The sequence below is a fragment of the Lygodium microphyllum genome, chromosome 12 (assembly GCF_053477565.2).
Source record: "Lygodium microphyllum isolate KBCC chromosome 12, Lygodium_microphyllum_v1.1.10, whole genome shotgun sequence".
Classification (NCBI taxonomy): domain Eukaryota; kingdom Viridiplantae; phylum Streptophyta; class Polypodiopsida; order Schizaeales; family Lygodiaceae; genus Lygodium; species Lygodium microphyllum.
The window spans coordinates 64,762,914-64,789,363 of record NC_141146.1 but is presented as its reverse complement, the minus strand read 5'-3'; positions in this window follow the sequence as shown (position 1 = coordinate 64,789,363).

Sequence of the window (26,450 nt, the reverse complement as noted above, 5' to 3'; positions counted from 1 at the left end):
AACAAATTTTATTTTGGAGAAATTGTGAATTTGCTAGTTGATCATGAGATTGTTGCACTTGGGAGAATGCATGCAATACATACAAATGAGACATGCTATGGAGAAGCACTTCAAGATGGATATATTTCAGTGGCTATTGATAAATGTCAAAATGCAGCGGCATATTTGCCATTCCCAACAATTGATGCAATGAAGGTTCATGAAGCTGTAGGTGGTTTTGCAAAATGGGAAAAGAAAGATGTAATGGTTGTTTCAAACTCAATAACAATTCATGAAGAAGGAGATGATAACGAATAAAACCATGTCCTACCTTCTGAGGATATTGATGTGCTTAGCATTCATGAAAGTTGGAGAGAAGGTAGAGTGATGCTATGGACAGAAGGCAACATAATGTGTATTGGGATAGGGGTTATAATATTGGCTTTTCCATATGATGTGATAAACTTTGAATTTCTAGGGGAAGAGGATGTTAGTGTGGTGGTAGATAAATCCCTTGATCCAACCACAGTGTAACGTGTCCGCCTGTAATCTTTAGGACACGTCTTAGTAGTCCATTGGAAAGGATGTCTAGAAAGCTCCGCTTGGCACTCCATGGAATGTCACGGGGTTTGCGATCTAGGACTTTCCGCATCTGCCACGTAGCGGAAGCATTCTGGCCGTTCCCACTTAGGACCGACTTGAATCAAGGTTTTTCCCTAATGGTCATTTCCTAAATGGCAACTAGCATCGAACCCCAAGCGAACTACTTTATGCAGAAATGCCAGGGCCGAAGCAGATTTACACCGCACTTGGTTCAAGTAGAATGGGAAACGAGAGGGATGCAAGGCTCGACCTCTCTGCCATAAGGCATAGTCCCATTCCCTTCCCCTAAAACAACGTAAACCAAGATTACTATAACTTAGACTCTAGGTCAACGCCCTTTCTGTTCGTGTCCTTTGAACAATCTTCTTACTGTCCATCATGATTGAGAAAAGTTCCCGACCAACTGGGACCACCCATCCGTAGAACGAACCCATGGCCACATCCTCCGCACTTTCCTCAGGTTGTTTTAGTTGTCTAATTACCTATCACATTTAGTTGGACATGCATCAATCAGCTTCCTTAATTAGCCCGTTAGGCACCGGTTCCTTCACATAATCATAGCACTTGACATAGAAAAGCAATATCAAACAAGTTTCTTTTCAACAAGTTATCATATTTATCTTTGAAATGCATTTATAAAATCCAGCCCGTAGGCTTATCCATAATCCGCCGCCCGAAGGCTATCCAGCAATCCACAGGGATTACTAATCCAAGATTCTGCTCGTAGACTAGTATGCGGACCTCGAGATCCAATCCCGAGTCACGTTGGTCTCTTGTGTAGGGCCCGAAAGGCGAGGGATTTACAGCCAAAGCCCCCTGGCACCCACGCATCTTCCTGCTCCAAGTAGCACTCAACGGAGAGACCTCTCGCGACGGGTTCGGTCCACCTTCCTAGCGTGGTTAACAACCCCCTTGGTTAGGGTCAGGCAGGCAGTCGAGGGTAACTGAAGCTGCCTCTCCCTTCAGGCCTTCAACCTGAAGAAGCATTAGATATCTTTTCATCCTTTAATTCTTTGAGCAAACAATGCAAACAATGCTTTATACAACTGTTACAAGCACAATCATTTCCAATAGTCATTATTTGGCCAACTGCTAAGGAGTGAATCCTTCTTTCCGAATGCATCCAGCACTCGATCCGGGATCAATTGCGACTTGGCAAGATTCCCAAGGGTTTGTTTGTTAAGCCTTATATCCTTGGGTTAGGGTCATACCCTATTAACCCAACTTAAACAATACCTTAAGTTCTATTAGCAGTAACTATGTTATTCCAATTACTAATTGGTCTTTTGCTTCCAAGCAATTATCTAGTTCCCTTATCTTGGTCACTTTTTCCCAAGAAAGGTGCTATGTCAGGATGACTACTCATCCTCTTACAAGATAACTTGCACAAGAATCTGCCAATCTCATTCAGAGGAATTGGCCATTCCCTTCTGATCAAATCACAAGATCATGTGACTCTGCAACTTATTATACAAGCGTCGCATCAAAAACCATGGAACTATTTTACCCATCGAACGGTGTCTTCTAATCGCGGAATCATGATTAGATAGGAAATAGGGTTAGGGTGTCTTCATAACAATCTATTCCTGATTGCATTAGGCCGACATTGTTAGTCCTAAGGTTCCAAATTCAAATCGAGTTTCATCCTTTTGGCAAGCAATCCTTAGGGTAAAAACCCTAGATCGTCTCTCGCAAGTACGTCCTATTGTCCCTACATTTCGTGAATGTGGGCAAGTCTTTAGTGTATAAGAGATTCAGCTTTGGCAATAAGAGCGATTAGGCCACATCCTCAACGTGTTAATTCCTAGTTAGCACTTGGGATATGTTGCATCGATTTAACCATTCCTAAACGAGTCCCTCACGGTTTAGGTGTTTAGGTTAAAACCAATTTACTTGTCTATTCTTGAAGATATTTATGATACCATTTTTGTAACTACATGATTCATTGCCTACGTATGAGTAGATTTACAAACCCTACATTTCTGGTTAAAATCAAAGCATATGCTAAGTTACGGCATAACTTCTATTGATTCTTCTAGAACATGCATTTCAAGATTCATGCTACTAAGCGTTAGGGTTTTATGTGAACCATGCAACCTTTTTCTAACTTCTTTTCTAAATGAGATATTCGTATGCTGAATGAGCATTACACAACCTTTTGTAACTATTTACATAGTTGATTGAGATTTTAGCCAATTGACTAGGGTTTAATCTACTTCACGCAGCTTAAGAACCATTTTCACACCTTGCAAATTCCTACGGATGATTAGCAACCTTCTTTTAATGAATCATTTCGAAGGAAAGATGCCTAATAATGCGACATGCGATTTATTCTTTCCATGCATAATTGAAGTGTACTATCATTATTTTGACTTGTAAAGATGGGCATTAGTTAATCTAAGTTTGTTACTTTGCAATGCATATAAACCACTTGCTAGGAATGCATAGAGATCTTATGCTCTTCGAGATCTTATGCTCTTCTTTTTCATTCGCTTAATACAAATGACCGATTCCTTGATCGAAGTTATTTACTTTAATTTAGCCAAGGTATTTCAATCAAAAAAGTGCATCCTAATTCCATAAATGATCCATGCACAATTTTAATATTATGACGTAAATCAAAATTTAGGAAGAAAACCTGGACTTGTGGATTCGATGAAATGTCCACATGGATGTTAGGAGATGATCCTCCTACGGTTGCGCCTTGTGCCTTCTTAGGAGCCATCGCGAATTCGGCCTTTTCGCCTTGGATGAAGATTTATGATTTTGGCCGTCTCCTTCGCACGCGAAACTCCCTTTGTAATTCGCCTTCCTTGATCGATTCCGCCGTCTTTCAAAATCGAGCTTTAGAAGGCCTTAAAGCTAGGTGGATCCACAAGAAGGGGAAAAGAGAACCCGGCTATGGTGTCTTTTCGGGAAACCAAGGGCCGAAAGGGTTTAATTTCCGGGGGATATAAGGGAAGAAAAAGGCCTTAAACTCCAAGGGAAAAGGGGTGTAAAAGATCGCTTTTGGGAAGGCAAATAAAAGGGGATTTTAAAGAACCCGGGGTAATAAGAACCCACTTGAGAGGGCAATAGGGAAGGGCCACGAGAAGGGGTTTAGAAACTCGGGCTAATGGGAGCTTGTGGGGAACCCAAGGGGAAAAAAAAGGCTTAATGAGCTTTTATAGGGTTTGGATGGGATCCCACGGGAATGGAGTGAGGTTATTAAACCCACTTGAAAGGGCCTTATGGAAGCCCACAAGAAGGGGGCTTCCCAAAGGCCTTTAGAAGCTTTCCAAAAAGCTTCTGGGAAGCTACTGTGGCCCACATGGAGGAAAAAGGAGACGACTCAGATGACGGCTGATGGTGTCAACATCTGGCGGTGGCCCAGGCTGCAGACGACGTAGCTCTACGGCAACATCACGACCTAGCGCACGGCTCTCTCCTTCACCACTCTTTATGGCAGCGGCTCGGTGTTATGGCTCTCTTCCCCCTTACTCACCCCCCCCCCCCCCCCCCCCACAGGGGTTTTTATAGGGTGAAGGGAGGAGAACCTCCCTCCCCCCACGCGGCCATTTGCATGGCATTTACCTCCCCCCATGGCATCCAGCACAGTGCTGAATCAACCGCCCTTCACTCATCCATGACCTCCAGCAAGGCTTACGTGCACGTGCCTTACTCCCCCTCCTCCAGCACAGCCATCGGTTGGGGAGAAAAGAAGGATTAAAAAAGAAAAATTTACCATAATTCCAATATTATCTTTTTAGCCTCCTACCAAGAGGAAGTTCCCACGTAACTAAACAGGTTTTTTTTTTGTTTTGTCTCATCTATGCAAATGGAGATCAGGACACGTTGTGTATAATTTAAAAATCATACCGTCAGTATTTTTTTGATGCTGGAATTCCCTTGCATGAGTATCACACGGGTTAGAAATATTATCAATGGAAATATTACATTCACTCCCCCTTGGAGGAATTGAGATGTCCTCATCTCGAGATAAAATGGGGATATTGATGGTTGAGAGTGCTTTCATCCATCCAAGTGGCATCCTCCTCGGGATAATCTTTCCACTGGTGGACGAGGCATTCTCTCAAGGTTCTAGATCTCAATTGTCTCTCCCTAACATCTAAGATCATGTCAAGCCTTAGTTCAAGGACTCCTTGACTAGGCATTACAACTTGTTGGTCATCAAGTACATGGTTAGGATTAGGTACATACTTCTTCAATAGACTGATATGGAATATATTATGAACCTTTAGGTTCTCAAGGAGATGAAATCTATAAGCATTAGGTCCTAGGCACTTAAGGATCTTGTATGGTCCACAATACCTTGGACTTAGCTTTTTGCAATCTCCTAAGAAAAGAGAACTCTTCTTTGGGCGTACGCGAATGAAGACCATGTCTCCTTCCTCGAAGATTCTATCTTGACACTTCAAATCCGCATATGCCTTCTGTCTATCCTTGGCGGCTTGGATGTCCTGTCTTATTGACTTTACTTGGTCATCCATCTCTTCCAATATTTGCCTTGAAGCTTCAACCCTCAAGGTTGGATCTGAGAAGTTTAGGGGACTTTGACAGTCATGACCATACAATGCTTGAAAAGGGATCATCTGAATGCTTTGTTGGTAAGAAGCATTGTAGGCAAATTCTACCAAAGGTAAGTATTGAATCCACCTTTTTGTTCACGACAGCAGTGTGCCCTTAGCATATTCTCAATAACTTGATTGACTCGCTCCGTTTGGCCATCAGTTTGGGGATGGTAGGCTGTGCTAAAACAGAGTTGAGTTCCAATGGCTTCAAAGATAGATCTCCAAAAATGTGATGTGAAGAGAGAATCATGATCGCTAATGATTCTTCTGGGTAGCCCATGTAGCTTGAATATCTCCTTGATAAACAACCTTGCAATGTTTGAGGCTTTATAGTTTGTCTTTACTGGAATAAGGTGTGCAACCTTAGTAAGCATGTCAACCACAACCATGATGGAGTTGTATCCTCCCTGAACTTGGGATAGGCCAACAACAAAGTCCCTATTGATGAATTCCCATTTCATTTGGGGAATGTCAAGTGGTTGTAACTTTCCTGGCATTTTGACATGTTCAGCTTTGATATGTTGACAAGACAGTGACATATTTGAGAACGTCACCTTTAAGCCTCTCCCAATAGTAGCTCTTCCTAACTGCATTGAGAGTCTTGGCATACCCAGGATGTCCAGAGAAAGGGGAATCATGAGCTTCCCACAATAACTTATGCTGGACATTTTCTCTTTCTCTTCCGAAACTCTAGTGACCTCTGACTGAGCTTCTACTAACTGAATCTTCAAAGAAGATATTTCTTCTCTCTGGGTCTCAATCAGTTGTGTTTGCTACTCCATCTGCTTAAATAGATCGGCAAGAGTGTCTTTAGCAAAGGCTAACTCTATGGTTGCCTTATGCAAGTGGTCTTTGGATTGCATCAATTCGTCATAAAAAGAAGCATATAACTGTTGAACACAAGTTATCACTGAGGGTTCAATAGAACTCTAGATGTCATTACAAAGGAAAGGAATAGCATCCCCTAACACTAAACTATTCAGTGAAGGAACTGATATTTCCAAAGAACCCTCTCGATGTGCCCTAAATAAATTGTTACATATGAGGTAGGCAGGAAGGTCACTTCTAGAGGTAGAAGGAACTGGTACTGAAGGAATGACTGGGGGAGTTTTTTCTGCTACACGCTTCAAGTGCTTCCGCTGAATGACCAATGGAGGAGGAGAATCAAGATCCTCTATGTCAATAGGTTTGGAATCCTCTGAAGGTGGAGGGGGAGGTACTGGATCAGATGGAGGAGGGGGAAGCACACCCTTCTTAAGGCCTAAATATGTCAAGAAACCATATAAATAGGAACCATAAGTGACATTTGTAACATTCCCTCTGGTCACTTTAACAAAATGTCGGTCCATCTTTGTAAGCAGGTAAGTACTCCAATCAATGGCCACCCCTTTTAACACCATCCTGGAAGTTTGGCCACCCCTTTTAACACCATCCTGGAAGTTGTGAAGAGCTCCTTGGACAAATAGTGAGATGGTGTTTTGGTAGGCATAAACTTGTCTTGGAGAAATTGGCAGACTAACTTCCAAAGAGGATCAGTGTGATCATGGAGAAAGACACTCCTAAAGTGTTAATCACTTTCTTGACATCAAGAACCTCTTTGTTCTGATTCTGTAACAGCTTGAGAATCTCATCATTTGAGAATAATTGTCTGGCTATAACAAAGGGTTCTCCTTTGTAGGGAAGAGACAAAGTCTTTCCTAACCCTCTAGGTGTCAAAACCATGGAAGTTCCACGAACCAAGCTTGATTTCTTACTGTATGATGTAAGAAACTCATCACACAGAGCTGGATCGTTCGGAATCAATGGGAGTGAAGCAACCACGAAAGTTGCAAGGCCTGCTTTCGCTATAGGCTCAAAATTGAGTAGGGAAGAATAATCCCTACTGATCAATGGGACATACTGAACAGGAGGAGAAGCGTGAGGCGCCATTCACATGGAAAACACACACACACACCACAAACACAGACAATCACAGAGAATGCCTACAAAACAAAAAAATAGCTATAAAAAAGAAATCGATCAAAAGAAGCACACACACAAACATAACTAACCAATTGACCACCCCAAACAACCCATATCCTAGAAAAAATTCGGCATGACCCCTACACATATGTGACCGAAAACTTCATGCTATGCAATATGCAGTCACCCAAGACCCCGTATCAAGCAAAAAAGAAAAAAACTACAGACCGCTCCTGTAATCGTATCACACAAGTAAACCATAATACCTCAAAAACCTAATCAGGACATTACCAAAACTTTGATAATAAGCAATATCAATTTAAAGGACTATACGTGCCCATCCCAAGAAGCATGTTTATTAAAAACGAGAAAAAGTGCAATGAGGGGGAATGGTTTTAATGAAGGGTTCATTTTAATAAATTATTAACAATGGTTGAAATTTCATTAGGTTGTAAACCTTAATAAGAAAACGGTGGTTCCTTCTTAACAGACTGGGGTCTCTAAATGCATATTCATTCATTAGAAATTAATGGTGATATGGAGCGCTATTTTGTCAGCGTGTGCTTTTTTCTTATGGCTGGTTTGTTTTTATTTAAAAATTAAAGTGCCTCTGAAGCGCACGCAACGTGTATAAAGTGAACGGCGGGTTGATTTTAAGCTATTAGAAAAATATGTATTTAGCACGAGCATGCGTGGAAAAGTGGGTGAATAAAGTTCATTTTAACAATTAAATGTTGTTAAGGAATGACCAAAATAAATAAAGCACAAAAAATAGATACCTGGTAGGGGTGTATATGCAAAAGGCTGAAGGCACACTCAGTAGTCCCAAATGCAAGGAATCCAATCAAAAAAGTAAAAACCATTGACTCGAAAAAATAAAGCACCTTAGTGTTTTTTTTTAACAAAATAAATATCAAAGCAATATCAGGAGGATCACATTTGGTTTAGGCAATGTTGATTAGTGTTTGGGTGAAATTTTTATTATAATTTTTTTATTATAATATAGATGTGTTTTGATTTTGTCTTTTATGTGTTTTTTTCTTCTTTTTTTAAAAGTTTAAAACGGAATATAGGATACATGAATATGTTGTGAAGTGTAATGGTGGGATTTTAGCAATCCAACAAGTGTCAACAATGTGTTTGAATTTATCCATGAATTTTTAGCTTATTTTTGGAATTTAAAATGAATTTTCATGAGGTGAGATATTAAAATTAGGGTTTTGGCTTCAAATAATACTTTGGCCATTTATGGAAGTATTTTCGATTGAGAAATTATTGGCAAAAGGGGCAAGGGGGTTTGTGAAATTTTTTTGGAAGTATTTTTGAATTTTTACTCATTTTTAATGAATTTTGCTCATTTTGCATGTATTTTTGAAAGAATTTTGAAGTTTTGAATTTTTGCAATTTATTTTCTTGAATTTCCGCTTTATAAAATAGTGCAAATGATTTTAGCAATGTTGAAAATTTTTTAGAAATTTTTTCTATAATTTATTTGGATTTTAAATAAATTTTAATAATTTTTTTGGTTTTTTATGTATTTTATTTAGGGTTTTTAGGTTTTGAAATTAAAGGTCGGTACCCGTGAACGGCTGACTGCAACACACCACCACACAGACAAGTCAGAGGTGCGTCCTCGCGCATGAACGCCCGCTAACAGCTCATATACGGACCACACGGCGGGGCCCGCGCGAACATATGCACACACGAGACCATTGGCAGCAAGGGGGCTTGCGGGTAGGGGGTGGTTGTAGATTGTGGTTTTTGCCCGTTAGAAATTGGGGGTCGGCGTGTGTGTTGCGGGTGGGGGTGGTGGGGAAAGGGGCTATGAGGGGGATAATTGGGTAGGGGTGGGAAAGGGGGCTTGGGTAGGGGTAACTGGGGTTAGGGGGTGGGTTAGGGTTGGGAGGGGATCAAATTTGGTGGGAGGGCCAAATCTAGTGGGGGGGCAATTCTGGTGGGGGGGCCCGAAGGGAAGAGGGCTCGTGGAGAAGGGCCATAGAGAAGGGAGGCGGCGGGCTAGGAGGGAGGGCTCGGGGAAGGAGGGCCAAAGAGGAGGGAGGCGGCCGGCTAGGAGGGAGGGCTCCGAGGAGGAGGGCCGTAAAGGAGAGAGGCGGCAGGCTAAGAGGGAGCCGGCGGGTTAGGAGGGAGGGCTTCGGGGAGGAGAGCTGTAGAGGAGGGAGGCGGCGGGCTAGAAGGGAGGGCTCCGGGGAGGAGGGCCTATCGTGGAGGAGGGCGACCAGGGGAGAAGTGAGAGAAGGAGAGAATCGTGTTGAAGGAGGCACGCGGCGAACGAACAGGCAGGTACGTGTTTTTTTTTTCTTTCTTTCTTTCTTTTTGTTTTTTTTTCTTTCTTTTTGTTTTTTTTGGGTCATTTTTTTAGTTGTTGTGTGTGTTTTTCTCCTTTTTTTTAAATGATTAGGATTTTTTTTGTTTTTTTCTGTGGTGTTTGTTTTTCTTTTTGCCTTTTTTTTGTTTTTTTGTGTTTTTTTTTTTGTTCTTTTGTTTTTGTTTTTGGTGTTGTTTGGTTTTTTTATTATTATTATTTATTTTGGGTTATTAGGATTTTGTTTTTTTCTCTCTCTTCATAATTTTGAGTTTTGTTGGTTGTGTGTTGTTTTTCTTCTTTTTTTTGAAAAATTTTATTAGGGTTGTTAAAAATGAGCGCACCCCCGTGTCACGCGCATGCGCAGGGCGGAAGTAAAAAATTTTGCAGCAGCGGGAGCAGACGAGGCAGGGACAGTGACACGTGAGTCACAGAAGCCACGGGGGCATCCTGAGGCATGTAAAACCAAAAACATGTGCGTTCACGCGCAACACGAGAGACGCGGCCACACGACAAAAAGGAAAAAAATTTAATAAAATCCAAACCGCACGTTGGATCAAAAAATCGTAAAAAGGAAAAATGTGCCGAGAGACAAGGAGAAGATGATAGAAAAATGTGACACTGGGTCCGAGGCAAAATTAGGGTGTTCACATGGAAAAAACACAAGAAACAAACCCAAAAACACATACATGTATGAATATCGAAAAATCCGCACGTCGAAACAAAGTGCGAAAAGAAGGAAAAATGTGTAGAATAACGTACCAAACAACCCTATCATGGCAAAACGCAGTTCCGATTGAGATAAGACATGTTCACATGGGAAAAACCCCAAAAACGGACCCGAAAAGGAATTCGAAAATTAATATGAGAGGAACGAATTGCCGGAACAAAGTGTGATAAACAGGAAAAATGTCCGAGGAAAAGGGATTCACATGGCTGATGCATCAAACTCAGTTTGGGGGGAATTAGGAGGGGTTCACAGGAAAAAACACAAAAAAGACACCTGAAAACTCTCAAAAATTTTAATAACTAAAAATCTAGCAGTCAGAAGAGGGGGAGGAAAAAGGAAAAAGTGGGGGAATGGCTGGTGGGACACGATTGTCAAATTAAACTAGAATTCCGATGAAAATAGGGTAGGTTCACATGGAAAAATGTGAAAAATAGGCACGAAAAGAGCACGAGAACCCACAAAATTTAATAACGGATGAATCGTGCATCGCAATGATAGGGAATAAAAAGAAAAAATGTCAAGGGGAATGGGCAGGGCAAGGATGGCACATCAAATCACTGTTCCGAAGCAATAAAGATGCGTTTACATGGAAAATCGTCCAATTTATGAGAATTTCTTCAAAAATTAATAACTTTGGAACCGTCTGTCAGAACACGGGTTGGTAAAAAGGAAAAATGGATAGCTCAAAGGGACAAACAGGTCTGTAAGGTTAAATGTGAGTCTTAGTGAACATAGGGTGCGTTTGCATGGAGCAATCACAAAACAAAGGATAAAGGCAAACGGTCAAGGAACAGCTCTGGGGATAGGGTGAAATAGAGTGGAGGAGTAGAGGAAGGGACCCCATCAGGGTAAAATGAAGTCATGGCATAGATGCATGATCAGAACAGGGTATATGCACGAGGGTATGCAACATAGACGCAGAGGGACGCGTCCCCACACTTAAAACCTTAACATGAAGGGTAAACCAAACATCAAGGACCTAGGACCACACATCAGACCAACCACGAACATCCCCATACTTAAAACATGACTGTCACTAAGAAAAAGAAGGTGTAGGGTTAGAAAAACTTGGCCCATATTGCGGAGGAGTAATGCCGATTATCGAGGTTGCGTCTTGTATCATTGTCGACTGCTGCAGGAGGTACCAAGGTGTTTTCACAGCACACGTCCTTCGTGGCAAGGACTATGCGGTAGCACCCAGGGAGATAGCTGGTTGAAGGAAGCATAGAAAATTCGTCGATGACGAGGGATATTGTACTCAGCTCATGATCACTCAAATGGAATGAAAGAACTATCACTCGCCCCATTACTAACATCACTCGAGGTAATATTGATGGAAACCCAAATCTCACTCCCGGTTTAGGAATCAGCAAGGGGATGGTGCAGAGGGAGTATGCCAAGGTGCACAATTGATGGTGCATCAGTGCGTCCAACCCCGTCTAGCATAGGTGCAAGCAGGAAGGCCAGGGAGCCTTGCAGTGCAATGTACCGAATAGAGTGACGTGTCCTGTGCTGATGGCAGAGACCTATCCCGTGGGTGCATAGGAAAACAAAAACGTACCTAACTCCAATGGTTGTAACGTCCCTCAATCCTCACCTCTCGATAATTGATTGAAGAAACACCAGTCACACTCAGTCCACCCTCTGTCTCACTCTCTGTTGAAAGATCTAGGAGGACTACCCATTCCTGAAACCCATTGATGTAATCCTCAATGTCACTTGTGCAAAAGTTGTATGCCTTGTGCACATTTGATGGTCCAACTGTGCATCCCGCCTTGTGCCGGCATACAGTGCAAAAAGGAAGGCCAGGGAGCCTCATGGTGCAGTGCACAGTAACAAATTGTGCGTTGTGAATTGAGAGGTCCAACCTATGTGTACAACACTCTGTTCACACATCTCACCTCTCATTTGATTTGAAGGGAAAGACTGGTCACTCACCCCACCCTCTGTCTCACCCATTGATAGATATAGAGGGCAGCCCATACTCACATCCCCATCCTGTTAGGATGAAATCTCACATCACTCGAGGAGTTGGTGATGAAGATCATGTCGGCTGTGGTTGTCATCAGGATCTTGAAGACGAGACGTACCCAGGGAGGTAGCCAATAAGTCTGATACTTCAATGATTTGTAAGAAATATCGTTGGTTGAGAAGGACAGAGGGATTGATATTGCAGAGACAGCGCACGAAGGGAGGTGGCTTCAAATTACTTGCTGAAAAGATACTGTTGGTGAGTCAGCTATCCTAAACTGCGGGGTGTTACCACCTTTTCCATAGTTAGCTTCCTGCCCAAGGGTGTTTCCACCTTCTCTTGGAACGAGGCCTGTTATGACAGGGAATTTCTTCATTTTCTCCCATAATAGTTTTGTTTGTTTCTTTTTCTTTTTCTTTTTCTTTTTCTTTTCTTTTTTTTCGTTAATAAAGAGAATGGTAGAAAACCATGTGTCAGGACCAACCTCTGCACCATTGTTGGATCAAATGAGAAGAGAACAAGGTCGGTTTGAGAGGTATCAGTGAGAGGGGCCAGCAGCACGAGACCGCCTCATGAGGAGAATCATAAGGGCTATTAGAAGCACGAAGAGAAGGATAGTACGATGCCCAAAAGGGAGAGGGTAGGTCAACTGTGATTGTCAAGATCCCCAAGGAGGGAAGTACTTCTTCAGACGATAGCCATTGATCAGGAAAGGATCATCAGAGGCATCAACGGTCTGCACCTCAATAGAGCCATTAGGATTGACATCAAGTGCCTTGTACGGGCCCATCCATCATTGTTGTTTTGCCAGGAAACTTGCCAAATCTCGAATCATAGGCTAGGATAAGATCACCTTCTTGGAACTCCTTGTTCTTGATGAAACTATCATGATAGGCATTGCGTCGCGCTTGAGTGGTTTCCATACACTGTAGGGCCATCCGTCGTATCTCATCCAAGCATTCCAAGTGCAGGAGGTGGCATTACAGTGACTCATCATCTCCCAAGCATTCTTTAACTGCCACTCGCAAAGAGGGAAATTCTAGTTCAACAGGGAAAACGGCTTCTGTACCATACGCTAGCTAGAAAGGGGTTTGTCATGTAGCTGCCTTATGGGAGGTTTTGTATGCCCAGAGGGCCTCTGTAAGTTGATCTTCCCAGTTGCGACGATGTACGGCAATCATTCTTGTCAGGATCGAGTAGAGGATGCGATTGGTGACTTCAACTTGGCTATTGGCTCTGGGGTAATAAGGAGTGGACTTGCGATGGCGGATCTTATACAGCTAAAAACTCCTCCATGATTTTGTTAAGGAAATGAGTACCTCTGTCACTTACCAGCTTGAGGTACTGCCAAAATGGGTGATAATATTCTCATACATGAATAGGGCTGCGCTGTTACCATCGTCCTGCTTCAGGGCTTTAGCTTCACACCACTTTGCGACATAATCCGTACATACTAAGATGTATCTATTCTGCTTCCGTTTGGTGGGTGGATCAATGGGACCCACAAAATCAATCCCCCACTTCTCGAACGGTTTTAGGGGAAGAATGGGTTGCAGTGGCATGGCACTTGTTTTGGTGGGTTTCCCCATTCGCTGACAAGCATCACATCTCTTGCAGTAGTCATATGCATCCTTGTGGAGGGTAGGCCACCAGTATCCTGCCCGCTAACAGAGCCTTCCTGGCTGTCGCTTCTCGTGCGAAGTGTCCACACATGGTTCGTCATGGCATGCTTTCAATACTATGTCGATTTCATCCCCTGCAACACATCTTCGCAGCACTTCATCTTTGCCTCTCTTGTACAGTGCACCGCCTAGCAAGGTATAGGGGGTTGATTCTAACAGAAGCTTCTTCTTTTCACAGCTTGAGATGCCAGGAGGATACTGTTGAGTTGCCAGGAGGTTGGCTATGTCTGCATACCAGGGAGTAACTGTTTCAACTAGAAACAAAGAAGTGTCATGAAGGTCTGGATCATCATGTTCCTCTTCTATAGTTTGAGGGATCCGTGATAGATGATCGGCTAGGACATGGGAACGGCTAGGCTTAATGATTACTTTGAAAACCAACTCCTGAAATAGGAGCAACCATCTCATCAATCATCCTTTAACATCTACTTTGTTCATTAAGAAGGACAAGGCTTCATGATCCACATAGAACTTGAAATGCATTGACAATAAATAGTGTCGAAACTTCTCCAGTGCAAACACCATTGCCAAGCACTCAAGCTCTATCACTATATAGTTCCGTTCCCTATCAACGACCTTTCGGCTTCCATAATAAATTGGTTGAGCTAATTTAGAGGGGCCCTTTTGACATAGGACAGCACCTAGCCCTTCGACTGATGCATCTGTGTGCACATGGAACTCCTTCATCCAATCAGGAGGCTACAAGATAGGTGCTTGGATAAGGCATTGTTTTAGGATATTAAATGCTTCTTCACAATCATCAGTCCAAAGGAAATCCGCATCTTTCCTTAGGAGCTTGTGCAGAGGGGCTACCTTGGTTGCAAAATGCGCAATAAATCTTTTGTAGTAGCCCACATGGCCAAGAAATCCTCTCAATTGCTTGAGGTTTGTTGGTGCTGTCAAGGCGTCAATCTTCTCAATCTTTGATGAGTCTGTTGCAATCCCTTGTGCAAAGACAATATGGCCCAAAAGAACCCTTGATGAGACGCCAAAGACAGATTTGTCAGGGTTGAGAGAAATCCCATACTCTCAGCATCTGTCAAAACATTGCTCTAGGTGTCCCCAATGCTCACGGATCAAACTATAGACACAAAAGTCATCAAGATACACCTCAATGAAATCATGAAGATGATTCTGGAAAGCAACCATCATTACTCGTTGGAAGGTGACATGCGCATTACAGAGCCCAAACGGCATCACTCTATAGGCATAAGTCCCCCATTCTATCGTGAAGGTTGTTTTGGATTGGTCCTCTTTTGCGATTTGGACTTGGTTATATCCATTAAATCCATCCAAGAGTGAATACAGCTCATGGCCTGCCTCTGTGTCCAACAATTAGTCTGTAAAAGGGATAGGGAAATGATCCTTCTTCGTCTTTGAATTAAGATTACGAAAGTCTACACATATTCGAAGTTTCCCGAACTTCTTGGGTACTACCACAATGGGCGAAACCCATTCATTGTTAGCCACAAGATAAATGAACTCAGCTTCAAGATGTTTCAATAATTTAGCCTTCACCAGATCAGAATAATTAGGATTCATACATCTTTGTCTTTGCCTTATAGGTTTGGCATCAGCCTCTAGGTCAATGTGATGTTGTCATACTGTGGGATCAATCCCCTTTAGATCTTTATATGACCAAGCAAACACATCTAAGTTCTCCTTTAGTAGATCTCGCAGGACCGCTAGTTTTTCTGGAAGACTGAGACCCACTTTAAGGTGACGTTCAGTATCATCAGTATCCAAGAACGTCACTTGTCTTTCACCTTCCACTTCGCGGATAAATGTCCCATGGATTGCTTCTGGATAGAGATCTGACTCGTTCAAGGAAGTAGTGTCCTCATCTGATGTTCCACTAGAACCAGTGTCCTCCTTCTGAACAGATGACTCATTTGTCTGTTGAGGTTGCTGGAAGGGTATCAGAGCTTTTTTTGCTTTTGTGTGAGTAGTGATTTCTTTTGGACTAAGGGATTCATCTTTAAAGGATGCGTCCAGGAATGTCACATAGCACACACCTTCTAGAATCCGTGGCTTTAATAGCTCTGGATTTTGTTGGCAGGGGGCATCATCATTATCTTTTCTCTAGAATGAACAATCAGGGTGACAAGAGCCATTGGTGAACTTAATTTTTATGTCTTTAATCCATTGCTTATACAGATTCTGCATACTTTGTGGTCCATTGGCCAATCCAAATGGAACCATGGTCATTCCATCCAACATCCTAAGATCTTCGGCCTCTGAGGTCTCTGTAGGGACACCAACAAGATCATCTGCTATCAGAGAAAATTTTTCATCTGTACTTTCATAACCTACTTCATTTTCTTCCTCATTATTTTCATCCTCTTCCTCTGGAGGCTCTATCTCTACTTATGTAGAGGCTCTGTAGGAGAAGAACAAATCTTTTGCCTCTTCGTCTACTTCTGCTTCTGTCTTTGTCTCTGTTACTGTCTCTGTGACTATCTCTGTCTCTGTCTTTGTTACTGCCATGTAACAGGGAGAACAATACATCCATACTTCTATCTCGCTATCAAATGTGATTTCAAAAGTCAATTCTAATTGAGGCAAGAGGTATTCTCCCATGGACAAGGACTTTGCTTCCCTTGGTAGTTGACTTACAGTGCCCACTGTTAGGGACTGTGCCTCTGTTTTCTTGGGAAAGATCTGCTTAATAGCCTCTTCGTCTCCTAATGTACCATCTGTTACTTCATTGGAGGAGTCAATTATGACTTCGATGGATGTGGATCCATTGTCTTTTTCCGATCCATACAATTTCAACACCACTTTGTTGGGTCCTCTGCCTGGGGTCAAGGTCCCTTTGAACCAGTCCATCTTGGCTCTCACTTCAAAAAGCCAAGGTCTTCCCAATAGCAGAGGGTATGAGGTCCCATAAGAATTTGGTTTCACCAAAAAATATGTCAACCAATAGTCTCTTCTTACAAGGGTTGTTTTTACGTATGGGAGGATGCCCAACGGCTTAATTCTGCTTTGGTCTGCCAATCTGATAAGCCATTGTGTAGGTTGAATTCCTTGCAACTCTAAGTCATTCATTGTCACATACGTCATTATGTTTACTGATGAGCCTCCATCAATCAATACATCTGAAATAAAGCATCCTTCAATCTATACACTAATCTTTGGGGTTCCAGGATCTAGGAAAGTGTTAGCCACATCTACTTCCTGTACAGGCTTCGGGGCCTTATTGGTCTTGGTCGCTATTGAAGAAGCGATCCTTAGTCCATGTCTTCTTGTCAAGATGCTTTTGAATTTCTTTCAGCAACTGGGAGACAGCATCAGCAACTGCCAGAATGTTAAGTTAGGTTTAAAAGTGTCTAAGTCTTTTACCAAGTCATAATCTTTGATAGGATCCACGGGCTTTTCCAGCCTGCTGGGGAATGGGGCTACTCCCATTTTCATCTTTCCTTTTTCTTCTAGTAATGGCAGCATCGGCACTTCTTCTATTGCTGGAGGTGCTTTTGCATCATCTATCTCTTGGACCTCTGGTCCTGTTTCTAGGACTGTCTCTGTGACTCTCCATGGCACTACAATACTCTCTGTACCGCACTGTTCTGTCCTGTACGGCTCTGTCCCTCTGTTGGTAGGTTGAACTTCACAGTTTTGGCATGGGAATTATCTTCATTGTGAACAATTTTTTCCTTCTTCTTGGCACACGTGACAGTGGCAACTTCCAACTCTAGCAAATTGGAGGCAGGCCCTTGTACCTTCTGTTGACTATCAGTGCCATTGGCCTTTATAGGGTCTGGACTTGGATAGTCCTTAGCAGTGTGGCCTTCTCCTTTGCATCGGCTACATAAGGACTTGTAATCCACAGATCATCTAGGGTTTGGACAATTCGGGGAGAAATGACCCTTTTCTCCACATCTGTAACATTCCACTTCTGATCTCTAACCACCGCCGACTGTCGGCCTCTATAACTTTGAGAGGGAAACCTCCTTGGATCGAAATTAGGACCAAATTCCCTAGGCTTTGGTCTAGTATCCTGTGTTGTCATTTTGGATTCTAACAAGTTGAATCTTGCATTTTCATATTTGTGTCTTTGTTCATACATCTCTTTCAGAGAGCAAACATCCTCTGTATGGTTCTTCCACAAATAGTAGGAACAGAAGGCTCCAGGAATGGTTGGTTTTCGGGTACATTCAGTGGCTAAATGTCCCGCTTGATAAAACTTCCGCACCATGTATTAGAGCGCATCACATCTCTCCCAGCTCCCGCAACTGAGTTGGATAAGTAGTCCTTCAGCGTCTCTAGTTGCTCTGTAATCACATCCATAAGCTCTTTCTTGATACTTGCAACTGAGTTGGATAAGTATTCCTTCAAATTTTCACCTCCTGAAGTACTTGTAATAGGGTTTTGTGAATCTTCTATAACTACTACATACACTGGTTGGGTTGATCTAGAGGGTCCTCTATTCTGATTCTGATTCTGAGCTCTTGTTGAGACTTGGGGTTGCTGATTCGAGTTGGTAGGATTCCACTGTTGTTGAGTCGCCATTGGAGGAACTGTTTGAGGCCACTATTGTTGTGGCTGAACCATCATTTGAGGCAATGTTGTCTATGGTGACCACAGTGGATTAGGTGCATTATACTGCGACACTATTTGCATCTGGGGATAGGGATAGGGAACTATCCCTGGAACTACATTGAGTGGGTATACCATTCCTGGCATGGGAGGAGGTAAGGCTCCTCTTCCTGGAGTCATTGACAGCCTTGCTTCAACTTCATTATACAATCTTGCACCTTCCATTGCAGCTTGCAAATTGACTGGTCTTCTCAATTCCACAAACTTGCGAACTTCTGGTTATAGGCCTCTGAGAAACACTCCTTTCTGGATACCTTCATCCAAATGATGGTTAGTCCATCTCTTCAGGATGGATTCCATTCACGAGACATAAGCTTCTATTCTTTCTCTAGAGGGCTGGCTTAGGTTCATGAACTCCTCTCCCATCTGCTTTTCAAAACCTTCACACCTGAATTTAGTGAGGAAGGCCAACTTTAGGTCATCCCATGTGCCAAAAGTTCGTGCTACTTATCTCTCATAACACTGAAATGCCGCACCCTTGAAAGTGGCGGGGAATATCACTAACCAATGCTCAGGGGTTCTAGCATTGTTAGCCACACATGCTACCATAAACTCTGATACATGAAGATCAGGGTCTTCATTATATTTTCCCTTAAAAATTGGCAACGGGACTACATTTCCAGGATGAATCTGACTAGGAAGGGGACCTTGAGTCGCCATGGGGACTTCTGTAAAGAGTGCTTTTAGGGCGTCAAAGGAGGCTTCTACTACGAGCTCGTTCTCAGCCTTAATTTTTGCCTTCTCTCTTCTTATGTATCTCTGGACTCATTCTAATGCTTGCCTCTTGATTGCATCATTCATGAGGGGGTTGGCTCCAACTAGTTGTTCAGTACTCAATAGAATAGTATCAGAGAGGGCTTCAGTCTCTAGGGGATTCTCTGGCCAACATCTCCTCTATCCTTCTTTTCAACATCTCTGAATTCGACTTTCAAACCACTACAAAGGGGGAGATATTCTGTTCTGAAAGTATCAAAACTCATTCTTCTTAGGATCATTGTTGTACCATTATAATAATGCCAGCTTCTGAGGGTTTCAACAGTGTATGTTGTGAAAAACACTATGTCTACCAACTTCCAATGGGTTGCTAATTGGACAAACAGAAGATTGTCAGTGCACCAAGCATCCCACGTATCTTGCTATTGAGCATCCACGAACAAATTCCAACTCTTTTCTTCTTGTTTTTGTGAGCCTCCATAGACCACGACTCCTGAAGCTTCTTCACAATCTCCCACTTGATGATGTCTGGAAACTTTTCAATGAATACCAAATCTTCCATGGATAGTCATTCTCTCTGCTTCTGCTCTTCAATTTGTTCCCAAACAATTTTCCACCAAGATGCAAGTTTTTGCTGCTTCAACAGGAAGAGGAAACATTCCACCACATAGAGCATGCATCATAATGGTAATATGTTTCCGCCATTGTGGGATGAACTTCTTGTGGAAAGTGGCTTTGATAATGAGAATCTCAAACTCTTCAGTGGAAGAAGAAACTTTGCAAACATCCATTGAATTCTCCTCTTCTTGGCAATGCCATTTCCTTCATTTTCAGCCTCTTCTGATACTTGTTGATGGTGGCAAGTTTTCCCCAGCTGCGCACTAAGAACATGGAATCGCAAGAGAGACACCAAGGAAAAGGGGATTCTACTGCAAGAAAATCTATCTTGTAACATCAACAAGCTTTTATTTCATTCTTTTGATGACCGAAGCAAAGAAAACAGCAAATCTTCACGCAGCATCATAGTAGATATCTCCCATGGATTTGATAGAATCAACCATAATCTTCAACTTCTTCATAAAATCCTTCAATAGAACAAGGAATACAAAATAATACACCATTTTTTAATGGAAATAAATCACATAGTATTCATCTTCAATGTCTTCATAGTTCTCTCTCTTAATCTCTCATATACATTTACACTGTTTTGATAGAATTCTCTCTCTCTCTCTCTCTCTCTCTCTCTCTCTCTCTCTCTCTCTCTCTCTCTCTCTCTCTCTCTCTCTCTCTCTCGTACATCATCTCCTCACTACAATACTCTAATAATGACTCTCAATAATTATTCTTAGGTCGTGGATACACCTCCCAAGAGGTATGTCTGATGTGAAGAGGCACCAGAGCCACTACAGTGTCTCTTCATAGCTCATTACTGTCACTGTTACTTTAGTCTTCTCTTCAGTCTTTAGCAGTTGCTTCTTCCATTTGTTTTAGATCTTTTGAACTTAGATTCATCCTTTCCAAAAGTTAAAAGACTTTCCCAAAGTCACACATACATTCTACAGAACACTTATAGAAGATCTAAAGAACAGTACAGAACAAAAACAGAGCAGAGATAAAATAGATACAAAGGCTCTACAGAAGGTTTACAGAGGGTTACATAATATCATCAAAGAATATAAAATCCTCATAACTCATACTAAAACCATTCCAAACTATCAAAAACTATTCAATAAGCTTCCAAAATATTTCAAACTTCATCAATCATCAATCCATGCTTCATACAGAAGAAAATCTGAACAAAACAGAAGCTATACAAAATGTCTCAGAACCAATCAAAACCTCAACAAAACCTATCAGAACATCATAGAGCTTCATATTTCTACTAAAAATCATCATGAAATTCTAAAACATAATCGATATCATCCAAAACACTTCCATTAACAACCATACATCACTCTAAATCCATCCAAAAATCAATCATTCAGACCTCAAAAATAACAAAAATCAGTCAAAAATTGAGTCTTTTTCCACTCTCAACAGTTCATAAGATCCCTTTGAAGCAAGGTAGCCGCCCTATGCGACAGAAAGTGAGGCGTAACATTGGGTAGTACCCGATGAGGTACCATTTATCCTTGATGATTTCCATGATTCAACATATGGGGGACATTTTATTGGCCTGCTTATCGCCCAAAAAGCTCTTCGTACTGGATATTGGTGGCCATCAATTTTCCAATGTGCTTTGTTACCCTTTGAAAAATGGGGTATTGATTTTGTGGATCCAATATACCCTTCATCAACTATGTAAGGAGATGGCCAATTTCATTATGGATAAAATCATTTGCCATTTTGGTCCACCAAAGGAGATTGTGTCTGATCGAGAAACACACTTCTTGAATAAGGTTATAGTGGCCTTGAGACTGAAGCTTTTAAGATTAAGCACAACAAGACTACCCCATATAATCCTCAAGTGAATGGTCAGGTTGAGAGTATGAATAAACAATTAGTAGGAATCCTATCGAATATCATATTAGAAAGCAAGCACAATTGGGATGAGAAATTATATGTGGTAGTGTGGGCTTACAGCATGACCTTCAAGAGAGCCACATGCTACACCCTATCATTCAAACTAGTGTATGGGAAGGAGTGTGTTTTGCTATTAGAAATAGAGCTCCCACTTGTGTGTTTTTCCCTCAATCATTCATGGGGAGAGGAAGAAGTGTTATAGGAACAGTATACTTCTCTAGCACATCTTGATGAGATTCATTGTAGACTTTATTACATCAAGAAGTAGGGAAGAGGAGAATGAAAGCCCTTCATGTTCTTCGGGCTAAGAAGTACAAATTTGCGAACGTTCAGTTAGTGATGTATTATGATGATCGTCGGGAGCTCTTTCCAAAAAAATGAGAACCCAAATGGGATGGACCATACAAGATTGTACGTTTAGGAAAGAATGGCTATACAGCCCTTATAGCATATTTGCAGGGGTTAGAGTTTAAGACTAAAGTTAACTTTAATAAGCTTAACCCTTACTATGTGTAAGGGTTGACCTTGGGCTTGGTGCCTGTGTAGGTCCTTCAGGATTCAACCTTATTGTGCAGTAGGTACCAAGACAAGCAGATGGGACACATCATCCCCTATCTGGAGAATCCCTACCTTGAGCAACGTTACCACCAAGGTCGAGTGATCTGGTGGAGCAAAGGGTATCATGTTACTGAGTGGCAAGATGAATCCTTTATGTGGGAAATTAAGGTCTATTGCCACCATTGTCAACGAATTCTGACCAGCATTCCTCTTAAGTTTAGCAAGGAGGGATTGTGACTATTATACATCCTCTCTCTTGGCTTGATTTTGATTATCATAAGTACGAGTCAACTAATTATTATGGCGTGGCCTATCAAAATGAAGCATGGGTTTATACTATGTACTTTGATGGAGCTTCTAGAGGGCCCGCTAAACATGCGAGCGTTGGTGTGATCATTAAAGATCCTCAACATAGGGTTGTCATGAAGATGGGAGTCTATTTAGGACCCTATTTTACTAATAATATGGCAAAATACAAGGCCTTGATCATGGGGTTGAATATAGCCCGTTGTGGTGGTATCCGCTGATTATTGGTTATAGGTGACTCACAATTAGTAATCAATCAGCTAAATGGGACCTACAGTGTGTAGGATCCCATCTTACGGATGCACCATTGTGAAACCTTCGATATGTTGCATATCTTTGAGATGATGTCACACGAAATTTGCACATGGCGCTTGTGAAAGTCGCTCACCACGACAGGGACGCTTTGCAATGGGAGAACTCAATGTAAAATAATTAACCAAAAGAATTTTAGGTTCAAGACGAATGAGAAAATAAATTCTTTGATAGACAAGATACAAGATCAAAAGACTCTTAGATGATATGATCAAAATACATATGAACACGAAAGTGATTGATAGAGAGAAGAGAAGAAGGTGGAGCTCAGGTTTTAAGGAAAGATCTTCAAGGAAGGCAAGGAGCTCAAAGTTTGACCTCAAGCCTCTCTCTTGAATTTGATGCCAAGATCTTTGAAGTGGGTGAGGGATACAAAGCTCCACCTCTAGCCTCTCTCTCTTGATTTTGATGGCCCCCTAAGGCTCTCATAGTGTCACCTGATATATTTTTCTCTCCTACATCTTCATATTGTGCTTTTCTTTATCCAAAAAAGCCTAAGGCCTTTTAGCTTAAAACATTAAGGTTTAGCTTTTGAATCTTATGCTTTAAGAAAGCATAATGCTAAGCTACCACGTCGTTTCTTTTCTTTGTAAAAAGTTTAATTATTAAGCTTTTTCACCACCCTTTTTGCCACCCCCTAAATACGCTTGTTGGTTATGGCACATTTAGAACCAGAGGCAATAAGGTGACCATCGGAGGACCAGGTTTGATTTATGAGGGCTTATTGTGATTCACTACTATCTTGGGTCCGACCAAAGACATGAAGTCAGAACGTTGCGCCCCAGTAGTCAAACAATCAAAGCTATTTGCACCATGAAAACGTTGAAATCTGCTGGATTTGGCAACACACCCATAGCTTGTCTTTCAAGCACGTATTCAGGCCTTTGACTTCAAGTATCAAAACCAACCACTCACTTATCTGCACCTACAGAGAGCACTGATTACTTGAACTGCAGTGGCCAACTATACCCATCATAGCTAATGAATGTTGATTCCTATGCAAAGATTTACATTTCCATTTTCCATCTTCCTTCTCATCCAACACATAATGACAACATGGTCACTACCACCACGGCATGAAGGCTATACTATTCAGTATACCTTTCACATGAGATTTGTCTTCCAAAAACTATGTCATTTTCTTCCCAGAAGACTTGATTATGGCAACTTGGCTATCATTTCCATCTACAGAGTAGCAAGCAAATAGACAATCCCTTGTTGGGTCCCATTGTCATGTATTTTGGTCATCTCCTTTATCTCGAGGAAATTCAATCAATTGAGCTCAACAACAATGAGAGGTCAATCCTTGTGGCACAAAGCTGCTCAGTTGTGGAATTCACTGTGAGACTTCTTAGTTTCCCATTATGTTGACTAGAAACATAATTTACTTACATAATCTGGAACTATAGAGAGGAGATGTTTTGGCGGATGTTAGGGACCACATCAGTGTGATGTCTAGGCTCTTCAAGGTGAAAGGATTGTCAGTTGAGGCAGAAGCTACCCTGACTATTTGTTGAAGCCTCATAGGTTTCATCAAAAGACAAGATCCAGCTCCCTTATGTCATGAATCGTGTGGTGGGGGAGCTTGCTCAAGATGCTGCACCAAACACACACAGAATGCACAAGGAGAAGCTCGCTCAAGAGACAAGAAGAGAGATGGAGGCCAAAACGTTTTCTTGCTGTTTTTTTCTTCTTCTTTCACACACTTTACAATGTACACAAAGTATAGATAAGATACAATAGTAAGGAAAGTGGCCTATTAAGTAAAACAATGCATAACCGACTACACTAGTCGACTAGAGCTATAACTATGCCAGCTATAAATAGGTGTAACAACCTAAATATAATAAGTAATGAATCAGTGGCCATGTGAGAGTCATAATGACCACCGAGTGCTAAGTGTAGACGTGTGGACCCATCTAACCAGGCAGTCCATCATCAATGTCCCCATGTGTTGAGCTAGTCATCTCAACACTCCCCCACAAGATCAACTGCATCTCTGCAACTCCAAGTAAGCTTCGAAACTTTTGAAGCTTCTTTGTACCCAATGCCTTCGTGAAGATGTCAGCTATTTGATCCTGTGTGCTGACATACACCAAGTCAATCTCACCTGCTAGTACCTTCTCTCTCACAAAGTGGTAGTGTACCTCAATATGTTTTGTCCTGGCATGGAACACAGGGTTCCTAGCCAATTGTATACTGCTCATGTTGTCACAATAAATGACAACTAGACCTTCCACCTGCACATCTAAATCAGCCAATAACTTTTGCAGCCATACTACCTCACATGCTGCAACAGCAGCACCTCTATACTCAGCCTCTGTACTCCACAAAGCAACTGTAGGTTGCTTTTTGCTGCTCCAAGTAACTACTTCACTACCAAGAGAGAACATGTATCCGCTAGTAGATCTTCTATCAAACATACTACCAACCTAATCTGCATCTATGTATCTAAACACCTGTACATCTGTACCTGCCTCATAGAAAAGTCCATAATGTAATGTGGACTTCACATATCTCAATATGCGTCTGACTGCATCCAAATGTGGCTTTCTAGGTACTTGCATAAACTGACTCACAAGATCAACAGCATAGCTTAAGTCTGGCCTTATAATGGTCATGTAGATCAAACTCCCCACTATCCTCCTGAATATAGTAGGGTCTTCTATCTCATCCCCAACATCAGCACTCAACTTTACATTCTGCTCCAACGGGACTGAAAGTGGTTTGCATGCTATCATACCATACTTGCTTGAGCCCATAGAGCACCTTCTTCAACCTGCACATATACGTGGGTTTTTCTAAATCTTCATAACCTGCTAGCTAATCCATATACACTTCTTCTTACAAATCACCATGCAAGAAGGCATTCTTCATATCCATTTGCTGCAACCTCCAACCTTTGGCTGCTGCCAAAGCAATCACACATCTGACAATTGCCATCCTAGCAACTGGACTGAAGGTTTCATCATAATCTATGCCATATGTCTGGGCATAGCCTTTTGCAACCAGCCTAGCTTTGTACCTACTAATAGAACCATCTTTATTGTGCTTAATCTTATAAACCCACTTACATCCAATAGCTTTCTTGTCCTTTGACAATGATACTAGATCCCAAGTCTTATTGGCCTCTAATGCATCCATCTCCTCATCCATTGCTGCATCCCAATGAGCATGACCAACAGCCTCCTCAAAGCAAGTGGGCTCAACATCCTCAACTAGTTTCACCATATAAGCATAATGGTGAGCTACATAACCTTCAAAACCAAATCTTTTAACAGGGTATTTGACCTTGCTAGATCTGCGTACCACCGGATCACTCAGTGGAGCCTTTACATTACTATGAGCTCTCTGTACACCTGACGTCCTGACAGAAGGAATACTAAGCTCATCATCCAAGCTCTCTGAGCCACTGGAGTCTCCATCAAGAACTGCATCAATGCCATCTGACACTTTATTCTTTCCTTTTTCTTTACTTGTAGTGCTACTAGATGCACCTGAAGATGTAGAGCTACTCCTTAGTCTCCCAGACCAAGGACTACCAGATTATGTCTCTGGTCCACTAAGAGTCCGTGATTCTTGCTTTTCAGCTTGCACATGAGTGTCATGATCATCATCA